At 39.1% G+C, this 14477-nt stretch overlaps 1 long non-coding RNA gene across 3 annotated transcripts; it reads right to left on the minus strand.

The window, feature by feature from the left end:
- Window positions 1-3648: 3648 nt before the first annotated feature.
- On the minus strand, window positions 3649-9526 carry LOC113226701. Of its 3 annotated transcripts, none has more exons than XR_003310131.1 (5): window positions 9451-9526; window positions 7470-7637; window positions 5938-6048; window positions 3955-4050; window positions 3649-3786 (listed from the first exon to the last, which is right to left on the minus strand). It is a non-coding gene; the product is annotated as an uncharacterized LOC113226701 (long non-coding RNA). The 3 variants fall into 3 exon arrangements; XR_003310129.1 differs by having other exon boundaries at window positions 5938-6133; XR_003310130.1 differs by having other exon boundaries at window positions 3649-3865; window positions 5938-6133.
- Window positions 9527-14477: the final 4951 nt, after the last annotated feature.

The following is a 14477-nucleotide window of genomic DNA, read 5'->3' on the forward strand; positions in this document are numbered from 1 at the left end:
CCGGTTGGGGGCCCGGTTGGGGGCCCGGTTGGGGGCCCGGTTGGGGGGCTCGGTTGATTAACGCCCAACACTGTCCACCACCACCCGGAAACCAAAGCTGCTGTTCCTCACCGAGACGCAGATCAGATGTCCGGTTGACGCGGCGTACCTCAGCTACCCTGGGTATACTTTGGAGCAAAGGTTTTTACCTGGTGCCGGAGTCTGTGTGTACGTTCGCGATGACATCTGTGTCAAGCGTCTTAAGAACCTTCACGCACCGAGTTTTTCTGTTTTGTTGCTTCTGGTTGACATGGGAGTTACACAAATGGTGCACTGATGTGTCTACTGCTCGCACAGTGGAGATCAGGAGACCACCAAGCCGTTCCAATATCTGAGCGAGACTTCTGATGAGGATCAACATAGGTACCCAACGGCGCAACTAGTCATTCTGGGGGACTTCAATGCACATCATCAAGAATGGTTGTTCCTGTACCAGATGACCGATCATGCTGAAAGAGAGACGCGTAAACTTGCATTAACGCTAAGCCTTTCCCAGCTTGTTAGTGGCGCCACAAGGATCCCAGATCAACATCTGACTCAACAGTCTCATACGGCTAATTACTTGGACCTACTGCTAACAACTGATCCAGACTATACTCAGTGGTTGTGGATGCCCCATTGGGTACTTTCGACCACTGTCTGGTGAAAGATGTATCCGCATACTCACCACCTAATCAGGGCCCCAGTGACACGAGACGGGTGTGGCGATACAGGTTAGCAGATTGGGATGAAATGCGCCATTTTTTTGCTGCATATCCCTGTCAGGCTTGCTTTTCTTCAAGAGACTCGTCGAGCTGTGCTGATGCTGTAGTTGAGGTCTTGCGTTTGGGTGTGGAGCATTACGTATCATACTCTGATGTACCCAATGGACCCCAAGCTCATTCTTAGTTTAGCGCTGACTGTAGCCGTGCTGAAGCACAAAAACAGTCGGCGTATCAAGCCTGGGCAGATGCTCGACTGCACAAATCTCCGAGTACTCGGAATTTGAAGAAAGCTTTTAATGACGCCGCGAAGAAGTGCAAAAAAGTGTTATACAGGCAAAGTTCGACCATGTGCTCCTCATAGGGACCAAACTTGTCTCTTTTCCAGCAGGCAGCAAGTCTTTTTGGTCCCTTGCCAAAGCGGTCGAATAAAACTTTAGCCTCTCTACTTTACTACCTCTGCTGAGGCCGGATGGCTTGCTGGCTCATACCGCGAAAGATAAGGCGAATCTTTTTCCTTCACTCTTTGCAGAAAATTCGCGTCTGGATGCCGCAGGGAACCTACCACCTTCTTTACCTCACACTGGCTGCAGTATGGCGCCAGTTCGCATACGCGAAAAAGAGGTACTCAGAACTCTGTGACGTTTAGACAGGAATAAAGCTAGCGGGCCAGAGGGGATTCTAGCAATAGTCCTGCGTAACTGTGCGCCTGAGTTGTCTCCTGTTCTCACACGCTTGCGTCGCCTCTCACTTCAGACTGGTGTAGTTCCCAGGTCGTGGAAGCTTGCAAACGTGCAACCTGTACCCAAAAAAGGAAGCAGAGCTGACCCTGACAACTATCGACCCATCTCAGTGTCTTCCATACTCTGCAAGACTGTGGAATGTGTACTCAATAACCGTCTCCTATATTACCTTGTAGACAACGACCTCCTCAGTGATCGCCAGTACGGATTCCGACGAGGGCGATCTACTGGGGATCTTCTTCTGTACGCGTCTCATCTATGGAGCGTGGCTTTAGACATTTCTAAAGCCTTTCCCACTGATCTTTGCAACTGGATTTCGAATTTCTTGAGTGAACGTTCGATTCGAGTGGTCTTAGAAGGCTACTCTTCCGATCCGATCAATCTGAACTTCGGCAGATACATTAAATCCATGGCTAAAAATGCAGTCAGGAAGCTTGGCATCCTTTCCAAGGTGAGGCGTTACTTCAAACCGGGACGGTTGCTTCAGCTGTATCAAGCACAAGTCCGGTCGTGTATGGAGTACTGCTGCCACTTATGGGCTGGCTCTGCTAAATACTAACTGGCCACCTTAGATTTAATAGACAAGCGTGTCAAGAGGCTTATAGGTGACTCGAAATTAGTAGAGGCGAAGCTGCAGAGCCTTGAACACCGCTGTAAAGTTGCCTGCTTATTGGTATTCTACAGGATATATCACGGAGAGTGTGCGATGGTATTGCATAATTTGATTCCGCCTTCCCCTTTCCATCATCGGGGTACTAGACGTGAGCTGGGATTCCGCCCCTATGTAGTGGATATTCCCAGGATTCGCACAAAGCGTTTCGCTTCCACATTTATATGGCGAGCAGCTAGAGAGTGGAAGTGCCTACCTTCAGATTTGTTCCCCGAACGCTATAACTTGGACCTCTTCAAGGTGAGAGTGAATAGGCATTATTTAGATGTGCATGCTACATTGTCGACCTCATCATCACTTTCCATCAGGTGAGATGGAGGTCAAATGCGCACTTATTTTTTATAAAAACAAACCAAAATGTATTTTTGCCATACCAAATTAAAATGATTCGAATCCTATTAAAACAAAAAATACCTTAATCATTAATTTACGAAATGTTTGCTAAATTGATGTGAAACTCACATCTGTGTATATGACGATATAATGAAACTTTAATTTGACGAAAAAAAAAATGAAGATCGGTTGGGAATTCTAGCAGCAATTAAAATTTTAAACTTTCGAAAACTTTAACTTCCATTTATTCGAAACTTACCAATTGTGACTTGGATCTTTTTATTATAACTACGTCCAATTATAACAAACAAGTGGAGTAATTTTACAAAAAAAATGAATATGGAATATGGATTACTTACATAACACAGCTCAATCTGAAATACAATTTCAAGTAACTGCTATTTTAAATAGGTGACAATAATGTTTTATATAATTAATAATGGACTAGGTGCAGTAGACCTCCTTGAGAAAGAGTACGTTCAGATACGAGCTACCTTCTTACCTACTTCTGCCGCCAAGCACTATTATGAGCGTTCCGATTTTGAAGGGTGACAGTGCTGGTGAAACTTTTTGTACAATATCAAGTGGCAGGACGAATAACTCGAGCAGCTCATGGTAAGCTACACGCCTGCCCATAACAGTTGCAGTGTCATTCAGAGCTGTAAATCGCAAATGTCTGAGGCTGCACTATATGTCAACTGAATAGGTCAGTTGTTGGCGCTGTACTATTTCAGCTTTCTAATTTGTGATTCCAGTGCAGACGAGAGTTAATATTTAAAAGTGTTATAAGGCCCATTTGCCTTATGAATTGCCAGGGATGGATGGCCCTTTTTTCATCTCTATTTCTGCCTATATACTCGATTACTGTTATATACAATTGCCTAGACATTGCATACAAAGTCTATTAAAGTATTGTACAGAATGCCAGCCGTAGATTAGGCAAAGTATTATAAATGAAAGACAAAATAATGATATTAGCCATTTCTGTTTGGGTTTCGGAGATAGTTCGACGCCTCCTGCAGGTTTACGTTAAGTCAGCATATGAAAAAGGTGCATATAATATATAAACTAGGAATGGGGAAATAAATGTACCAGAAATGTTGCTTCATTTTAGTTACCTGTATAATGAAATGACAAATCGAGGTTGCCATGTGAAATTCTTCGTTTGTCGTGTCCATGGTCATAATTTTCTCGATCACCTCGCACGAACTCACCTGGGCATCAAAGGCAGAGGGCAGTCCGCTGTTACGCAGACACATCCAGAGCGGTGCATAGCAAAAATGAGCAGCGCCAAGTCATTCTGTAATTTTTTAATGTTTAATATGATATGGGCGAGACCTGTGTGTGGCTGACAGTTGTCATCGGCTGTGCGCGAAAATCTGTAAATCACACAACGTGGGAAGCCGTCTTTATGATGTTCTGATCAGGTAAATATCAGTATCAGAATAATGCCAAAGAATTTACTTACTTGTAGTTCTTCACAAAATGGAGTATGTATTTATTTATTCAACCTCGTCCTCTTCAACATTAAAGGAATTGATTACCATGGCAAAATCGGTAAAAACTGAAACAGAATTGTATTTTTTGTTAATAACATAATGCTAAATTATAACCAATTCAGTATTCATCGGTTATTCAATAAAATGTTTTTGTATTTTAATATATTTTTTTACATTAGTAGGTGTGTAAAAGTGGACGCATGCCAAAGATTCTTTTAATTCGTCCCTGAGAATGCGCAGCATATTATGTACAAACAGCAGCACATCAAACTACACATTGACGGATCTTGTTCCAATGCACTGGACGCGATATTCGAACTAAAACTGTATAGCTTGAAGTACTGTTAACTGTACATTCATAATCCTAATTGAAATGAAATTACGTTTGTTTTATTTTGTAACTTTTTCCTCCACATTTTTCTGTTCTTTTCAGTTTTTTTTCTTTTGCAAATATATTTTCTTTATTTGAAAAGACTACCAAAAATATTAGCAAATGTTTAAATTTGTATTGAATTGATATCCAATTATTTTTATTTATTTATTTATTTATTTAATAGTTTATTGTACAGGAAAAATTTAACAAGTCACAAAGAATACAAGCGAAATTAAAAACAAAAGGTTCTGCTTATTTCTAATACAAATTTCTTCCTGCAGACCTAAATACAGGACACTATAACTAAAAGAACGTTTTCTTTTTATGTGAAATTACTCCATTAGTTTGTTATAATTATTAATACAAAGATCAAACTCTTACAAAAAATGCCTTTGATCCGGCCGGATTCGAACCGACGTCTTCTAGCAAACCGTGGCAGACGCTATGCTAACCAAGCCACGGAACGAACCAGCGGACCTCACGTGTTCGATCTTTGTATTAATAATTATTAGCAAATGTTGACAAAATGTCATGTCGTAGGATATCCATTTCGTATTTTAAGATATACATCATCATCAACCCATTTATACGTCCCACTTCTGGGTACGGGTCTCCTCTCAGGCCACGGTTTACCCCATCATAATCCGCAAAGCAACCCAATGCGGGTTGGGGACTTCACACTTTTTCGAAGATTGTGAATGTACAGGTTTCATCACAGTGTTTTCCTTCACCGAAAGGCTTATGGTAAATTTAAAAATTAAATTTTGCACATAAATTCAACTCTGTTTGAGCGGCGGTAGATGAAACCATCAGGCTACCACGACTTTAGACGACAAGATATACATATAAAATCGCCTGTCGCACAGGATCAATAAATAAATTTTCCACCACTTCGATCCATCAGTAGGAAGGTTGATAATTCTTTTTTATTATAATATTTCAAACGCTCATTTGTCAAAGCGAAAACATTTGTGAACCTACCAACATCATTCATTTCATGCCTATACACTCTCGCCTTGGAAAATCCAACTTACATCATTCAGGGAACAAGTCTGCAGGCAGGGAATTCTAACGCTTCGTGAGAATCTGTGGAATATTCACAACATAGGGAACCCCAGCTTACATTTAGTCCCCTGATGATGAAAAGGGGTAGGAGGAATTAAATCATACTATCCCATCGCACATTACTCACTCATGCGAACGTATAATACGGTCATTTTAAAGTAAATTACATAATACGGTTCTGTGTATGAGCCCCTGTAATTTATTTTTAATGTAATATTTTTGGCTGTGAGAATCTTACACACCTAGTTAGCGCGTGTAATCTATTACTTGCATCCAGCGATTCAATTGACTGAGTCGATGCACGAGTGGATCGGAGAGGCGGAAAATATACATTTTCCATAGATAATTGAGTGATATCAGATTGTATCCCATGATTGGGGCGAAGCGAAATCAAAAAATAATTAATTTCTTTTCCAAAGATCATGAACAACGACTTCCAAAGTCACACCATTTCAAAGTTAATCGTCAGCCCTTGCAGAACAAATATAATGATCGCGAAGAAAACGTAACTAACCAATTCCAATGCCTATACTGAGGACAATCTCTACGCCATAATAGAACTCTGGTATGACCTTTATTCCCATTAATGCTATAGGACACCAAATCTTGTCGACCAAAACTCGAACTAACGCCATCACATGAAATAGAAGTAGTGAAAAAGGTAGCATAAGTAATGCTACCACAAACACCGGTATAACTTTTGGTATTTTCTGCAATGAAGGAGTCACTATGAAAAATCCTCCTCTAGGAGACTGGTCTACACGATCAAACCACATCTTCAATTTAGGTAAGCCCTTGGAAGCGGTTTTGCTTAATTTACAGTCGATGGCCCATGATACCTGACCCCTTAACCGACCATTTGGTTCTGGGTTTCCTAGATAGATAAGTGTGAAGAAAAGTGTTAAAGAAACTCAACCGTTAGCCTGGCCTTTAGTGGTAAAATTCATTTTGGTATGACTCCCTTTTGCATCATTAATGACTGATGTTTTAAGAATATTTTTAAGCCAATTTGATCTTTAACGTATATTTATATATGAGTCTATACAACTTCAAATGGTTTTAGTTGATGTCGCACAACACTGAACATGTTGAATCAATCACTTTGGAAAAAAAAACATATATATATAGTTAACTATTTGTTTTTAGATTTACTATATATTTTTTTGTTAGACAATGTACCGTGTAGACTGATTACTACACGGTAAAGTTTCATGATAGAAAAAAAAAACACAAACTTACCTCGAAATTTTACAAGAAAACCGCAGTATTCAATAGGTACTTTACATATACCAATGATTGTTTTTTATATCAACTGAATATAAATAGAACACGTTTAGCATGCGATATAAATTTTTCGAATGCCTTTAATTTCGTTTGTAAAAAAAGAATTTATTCTGAAATAAAGTGAGTGTTCTTATGGCGCTCGACTCAAGCAAAATGAACCATATTAGTACGTGAAAAATATGAATTCTAGCTGAAGTAGAAATTTCAACCGTATATGCGTCAACAGCTCTCAGAACCAAAAGGTCGATTTTACTATATTCCCGTACACAGTACGCACATACAGCATACTCGACTTACGCAAATTTAATCGAAGTGAAGTTTAACCGTGTAGGCGGACTTGGGCGAGCTGTAAGCACCGAGCGCGGCGAGTTTTCTTGTCACGTTTGATCGCACGCAGTTGATCGAGTTAATTTTATGACAAAGGCGCCACAGTGCGCTCGGTGGGCGAGCGCCTTTAACATCCACGCATACACTTAATAAATTCAATATTGCACATAGTCTGAATGTAGTTAGTTACACAATATGACAATAACGCACACACTCAAGATAGCCCCGCACTAGGGAAACCCTGTGTGGCGGGTGCCATGGATACACATAGATAACCACAAATTACACCCAAACTCACGAGAGAAATAAATGTAGGCACTACAAATATTTCTACCGGCCCGGGAATCGAACCTGGGACCTCTCCGTGGCAGTCATGGTAACCGTTCGACCAACTTGTTAGCTATACAAACGGCTTTACGGTGTCTTTTAAATTACCATCGCTATACCGCAGATAAATACCAGCGCGGTGATGCATAGTAGGGAACCACATACACTTAAAATAACTAAAAATACTATCATTGGGATTTGAAATAGTCCCTCTGCTTTGTACAATAATTTGCATGGATACCAAAAATACTGGCTTGCATGTAACAGTCCAGTGACCTGCAACAAGACAATAAATATTATCACAGATTACTTAATATGACATAACGCATATTAAAAACGAATATTTATATAATAACAAATCATAGTAAAACATCGAACAAAAATAAGCATGTTCACGGCTATACGATCAAGATTAGTGTTGTTAAAAAAACCGTTTTTTTTCTGAAGTGAAAAAAAACAATGAAAAAACATGAAAAAAAAACGTTTTTTTCTGGAGTATGTTTTTTTCTAAAAGTATGAAACTAAAAATATGACAATATGACAATTGTATTTTTTACTACATTTCCTCTTTTGTTGTTAATATTATTCTTCATAGATAAATTGCTCAAAATAAATGGACAACACTCATAGTGTTGTCAATTTGTGGCGAATTCCCCAAATTGCGGGGAATTTCAACTCGATTGGGTACTTTGTGAGATTGACGCTATGTGGGGAAAATGCGGGTATTCTAACATTTACCTGTTTTTTTAAATTTATCGATTGCTGTTACATCGTTGCTTTGATGATTACTGATAAAAACACTACTTATTTGTTTATCTAAAAGCTATATTAATATTTTTTTTCCACATCGCACATATCCCTTACATAGCAACATTTACATAGAACTATTAGCAAGCCGCTTATATAAAATTATTCGGTAGGATTTGAATGAAAGAAACGAAGACACAGAAAATTTTGATTACATTACAAGTGTGGGTAACACCTGTGACAGTAGTAACACTAGTAACACCACAAATGAACATGAAATTTTGTTATAATTATCATGGTAATTGATTTTAATAAACATGTTATATATACGTTCACATATATATTTTCTTAAAACAAAAGCTAGTGTCTTATTTTATTTCAGTTATTCCATTTTACTTTTTTTGAAAAAAAAAAACCAAATTTAGAAAAAAAACCAGGGCGCTGTGTTTTTTTTCATGTTTTTCTTCAAAAATGTGAAAAAAAAACACTTGTTTTTTTCAAGTTACAACACTAGTCAAGATACACCGCGATTTTTATGCCATATATATATAATAAAGCTTTTTAAATGTTAAGGATAACCTTACGTGATACCTAACATCTAGAAATATTTTTTTTATGATATCAAGTGACGGAACGAACGAGTTGTGCGCCTGATGGTAAGCGACACGCCGGTCCATAGCAGTCGCAGTGTCCTTCAGAGCTTTTTGCAAACACTTGAGAGGCACTGCCACCGCGCCCGTCACCCTGATCTATGAGTTGACATCTCATATGCCTGTAAATTCATCCTTTTTTCCTACCCTTCAAAACCAGAGCGCAGTAACGCTCACATTACTGCTTGGCGGTAGAAATAGCAGGTAAGGTAATAGGTAAGGTAGCAGTACTTCCCTGTTTTGCAGAAGAGCTCTACTGCTACTATATTTATGCGTGCGTGTACAGATGTGTATTTCGGTAGCTATCTATTCTATGATTTATTCCAAAAAAATTAAGCTTTGATACATTGCGACCCCATTTGAACTCTCCAGGTGACCTTTTTTAGCTTTCGGGAAATGGGATATATACCACATCTTTGTGATATGCTTCAGAAAGGACAGAACTTCGTGCTAATAGGTGATAAGTCAATGATATAAGGAGTGAATATTCACGACTTTCTAGTACCTAGACCCAAGGAGGGACCTTGAAGGTGGAACTAAAATGCAAACTTGCGGTAGTCATAATGTTAAAACGGCTGTATCGTTGTTGCCCTTTATCGGGATGCAACTCTATTTGCTTTCTAGGATATTTGCTGGACGTGCAAATTTTTACACCACCTGTGAACCTGTGGCAAAAAGAATATAGTTCTTACCCCAGCAAATAAACTAATAAATCCGGCTCCGAAATCAAGAGTGAAGTGTTTAAAACAATGAGTTCTTCTGGGGAAGCGTTTAAAGTACACCATTTCGTGGAAAAACTAAAACTTTTCAATAAATAAAAGGAATTCTAAAAATATGCAATATCATTGTTTATCAAAATATACAGATCAAAATTGGCCATAGATTGTTAAAAAAAAACTCGTGTATTTGTTTCTTTTTCGTTGCTTATTTCTCTCTAAGGAGATGAGAGATACGTACTCGTATTAAGCCTCAAGCTGGGTATACCAAGAAACACTATACTACGTGACTGCATCCGCAAAGTAGCTCATACACAGACATATTACGTACTACACGTATGTCAGTTTTGCGATGAAAGTAATGTACAAACTAAAATTATGGTGGCTCAGAGACTACATCAGATACTGGACTATGCAGATTTATGTTGTCCGGATTTGACAGTCACCCTACTTAATAAATTGGAACGGCTCCAAATTATGTGTGCAAGACATCTATGGACTTCGTAAGTTTGATCATGTAATAATTTATTGTTATTACTATTTATAATTTCTTTTATTGTCCTACAAAAGTATACAAGTAACTTTATTATTTATTATATTTATATTAATATTTATTTATGGGTTCTAATAATATAAGTAGTTATTATTATTATTTATATATTTAGTTTATTGATGAGCAGTGTATTTATTTAAAACGCTTTCATTACAAGATATTCTTTAGTTGCAACCCCCTTTCCAATTCTTAGAAATCGCTACTTAGCAATAAGGCCGCCAGTTGTACACTGGTTTACTCTGTCATACTTACATTACTGTTATGTGTTGTCATTGTAATTTTAATGTGCAATAAATAATATTTCATTCATTCAATACGATAGCGTCATTTGAGGAGTCAGTTTGGAAATAAGGTATACGCAATAGTTATGATGAAAAAACGTAAAACTAACACTGGCGATGGTCGCCATAATTTTTATATTATTCTTATAAAACGGACACTGGCACAAACCTAGTGGCCGCCCATTGGCCGCCATAAAGGAAATCTTAATTATTAACACTTATGTCTAATCACGATCTTCGATCGCTGCTTCGTATGTCATGGTAGACCAACGATATCTATCTATGTATTAGCGTTGGTAGACCTTCTGTTTCGGTAAACAATAACGTGTTAGGGCGCGTTTTTCCATACGAAATTCAACGCGCACACGCCGCGCGGACGCCGTGTGGCCGCCGCGCAGCGATCGCGTGCATATACGTGGGGCGCACAATAAGTTTCCGGAATGAATAAGAAAAAAGTATTATAAATGGTCGGAAATTAATTTATTGTTTCTCAAAATGTTCTCCGTCAGCGTTAATGCAGTTTTTCATACGAATGAACCAATTTTGAAAACATTTCATGCCATTCCTCCGTGACAATTTCTGAAACGCATTTTTCATACTCTTCGATAGCCTCTTCAGGTGATGAAAATCGTTGACTGCGTAACTGGTTCTTAATTTTTAGAAATAAATAAAAGTCACAAGGAGCCAGGTCGAGACTGTACGCGGGATGGCTCATAAGGTCAACGTTGTTCATCTTCAAAAATTCATTTGTCTGTCTGGCCGTGTGAGAAAAATTCATTTGTCTGACTGGCATTATCGTGGAAGATGATACGGCGTTTACGGTTATTTTTACGGAGTTTGTCAATAACTTCCGTCAAACAAATGATCGTGTACCAATCACTATTCACGGTACAACGCTTCTCCAAAGCAACAGTAGCCACGTGTCCAGTTTTATTAAAAAAAGAAGCAATCATCCGCTTAGAGGCACTTTGCATGCGCGCCACTTTAGTTGGTTTCGGCTCATCTCGAAAGACCCATACGCTCAATTGCTGCTTTGTTTTGGGGTCGTAACTATAAATCCATATTTCGTCACCTGTTACTATGTCCCACACCAAATTTGACGCCCCTTCGTTGAATCTGGTAATAAGGCATTGCACCAAGTGACGCGATCCGTTTTTTGGGCCTCAGTCAAATTGTGTTGGATCCACCGAGAGCACAGTTTTTTCACACCCAAATGTTTGTGTAATATTGATTGTATTTGACTCATGCCTATGCCTAAACATGCCCAAATCTGATGGTATGTCACATGCCTGTCTGTTTTGATCATACGGTGCACACCATCGATGTTTTTGTTGTTCACAGCAGTGGACGGGCGACTATCACGAAATTCGTCACTGAGAATCACACGACCGCGTTTGAATTCTGCAAACCAGCTATAAATAGTCGTCTTGCATGGTGCTTCATCGTCAAAAGCAGTTTGAGAGCTGTTAAATTACACTTAAAGTCGTAGAAAATCATACTACCAAAATTTTGACGAGTTAAATCTTAAATCATGGCTATGTAGACAACCAATTTCTAAAATGACGCCACAATGTAAAAACAAGTGACAGTCAGATGAAACAAACTGTATTTTACAGCCAAAGAGTTCCATTTTCAAATGTTGTAATTACTTTTTAAATATTATTTATGTAAGTGGCTAGTTCCGGAAACTTATAGTGCGCCCTATGTAACTGTCATGGCAAAATACGTTCTATGTATTTGGCTTTTAAGTTTTCACTTATGTAATGTTATGTAATGTTGTTGCTCAGGAAATATAATTCAGATTCGCCATTAATGTATGTGAGAGCGCGGTAACTGTGCGGCCGCCGCGCGGCGGACGCGCGATAGCTTTCGCGTCGTGTAACTGGGCGCTTATGGTTACAATTTGAGTGTTCTCTCGATTTAGTGCTTAGTCATATGACCTGCACCGCAACTGCAAAGCAGATCATCATATCAGGTCATCAGCTATTGTGTAAAGTTGCAGTTGATAAAAATTAACGCCAACTTCATCTAGACTACAAACTACTACAAAGAAAACAATACGAACTGTGCGAATGAGGAAAACAAAATATTTTGTTGTTCTTTTCACAAAGAACACAAAAAAGAAATAAATTTCTCATGAAAGAAATGTTAGTAAAAAAGATTTTCTCTAACAGATCAAACCTGTTGAATGCTAAAGCGTCGACTGCATCCTAATTGTCTTATGACTGCACTCCAGCTGTTATTTTGCAAATGCAATGCAGTCGTGAGACAATTAAGTGGCAAGTATTTGAAAGAACGCAAAAAATGAGAACGATATAAAAAAAATTAAAGAAAAACAGCTTCAGTAGCAAGCAGCTCAGCAACCAAGTTGTCTAAAAAAATCAGCTACTATCAAATCTCTGGGTGGTCATAAAGAACCACGAGACAGTGTCGATGGGGCTAATGTGGTTCGCTAACGGGCGTGGCCACTGATTTGTGGTCTCGTAAACACGCCTAGGTCCACGGGCGATGGGAAGTATGGACTGGACGCTTTTATATCGCTTTACGCGTTTTCTGGGAATATGTTAGTAGTGACGTGACTCCACTGGGGATATTGTATTCATACCATCGATGATTTATGGAACTGTATACACTTTATAATAGCAGAGCTCCTTGTGAATGAGTTCGTACAGGAAGTACTGTCACCTTACCTACTTCTACCGCCAAGCTGTAATGTAAACATTACAGCGTTACGGTTCGGAAGGGTGAGGGTGCTGTGGAAATTTCAGACACATGAAACGTGTCAACTTACGTCTCAGGGTGACGGGTGCAGTGACAGTGCTCCTTAGATCTTTGCGGTTTAAAGCTCTGAGTGGCACTGTGACTGTTATGGGTAGGCATGTCGCTTACTTCCAATTTCATAAGCACATCACTGCTCGGCAGCTGGTAATGTAGCAATACTTCCCTGGACGACTTTTTTCACAAGAATCTCTACTGTTACTAAACATATATTAAATGGGAAAATTTTGCTGTGAAAGTATCGTTTTTAATAACTAGGCGTTATTCCGCTTATCCGCTAGTTGAATAATCCCATACCAAAGCTCAAAAAATGCCTATTCCACATTTTGCTGGTTCGAGGAAGGAAGAACGTGATGCCCGTGTGGTCTTAGTATGCCGTATGTATATCTCCTTTGGCGGGACATGCGATTGTGGAATGTTCCTCTGAGCACTCCCCTTTGTACAGTCGGTAGAACACACATTTTTTTGATCATTCTTTAATCGTGAAACAAAGACAACGGGTGCAGGTCACAGCAGCATGCAACGCAGCGCATGCAGCGCGGCAGGTCTAATTTCGTATATTCATATGGACGACAAAACATCGGGCGCGGACGTTAGACGGGCGCACGCGCGGCGGTTTGTTGTCGTCCACCACACGCTGTCGTCCCGCATCTGCTCTATGTGTGTTTCACGTTTTAGTTCTTCTCATCTCATAACTTAATTTAGTGACGTAATGTCCCCAATGGAGTCACATCCGCACCCGCATATTGTGAAAGTTCAGTGAAAATGTAACAGATTTTCTATTACTGTGACCCTTCGCTCTCGAGATATAAGGGCTCACTTAAATCAAAGTCACAGCATCATTTAAAAACTTTGTACAGTTATCGCGAGAGATAAGAGTAATCTCGATACCTCCAACCTACATCTCTAGAAATTCGTAACAAGTACAACGCTGAATGGAGTTCCGTGGTCGGTGAACCCTTAACATTTTCTTTGTACTCTCCCCACGAAACGGACGGACAAATTGTCGCAATGATTTACTGACGGCACTTAATAAATAACTTGGGAACTTTCGTGGTGGAATTGTGTATTTTCGTACCCTCCCATTTCACCCGTGTTTTGTACGACAGATGCAAAACTTTGTAATTTGTAACCCCTCCATAAGATACTGTTTACCTACAGTTAACTTGTCGCACACGAAACAAAATATTGTCGTAACTCAACATTGTGGAATTGAGAAAAACGATTTGAAAAAAAAAACAACTGAATGACACCAATTATTCTCGATAATAATAATATATATTCTGGTATTTAAGCTTTTACTGTACCTTACCTGTATATCGCACCTCCTCCGGTGAAATAGGGACTTACATTTTGTTATGTGGGTAGTTTTAAGTAGAAACGCGGCTGCG

The sequence above is a fragment of the Hyposmocoma kahamanoa genome, unplaced genomic scaffold, assembly GCF_003589595.1.
Source record: "Hyposmocoma kahamanoa isolate Upper Pololo Valley unplaced genomic scaffold, ASM358959v1 192, whole genome shotgun sequence".
NCBI classification, from domain to species: domain Eukaryota; kingdom Metazoa; phylum Arthropoda; class Insecta; order Lepidoptera; family Cosmopterigidae; genus Hyposmocoma; species Hyposmocoma kahamanoa.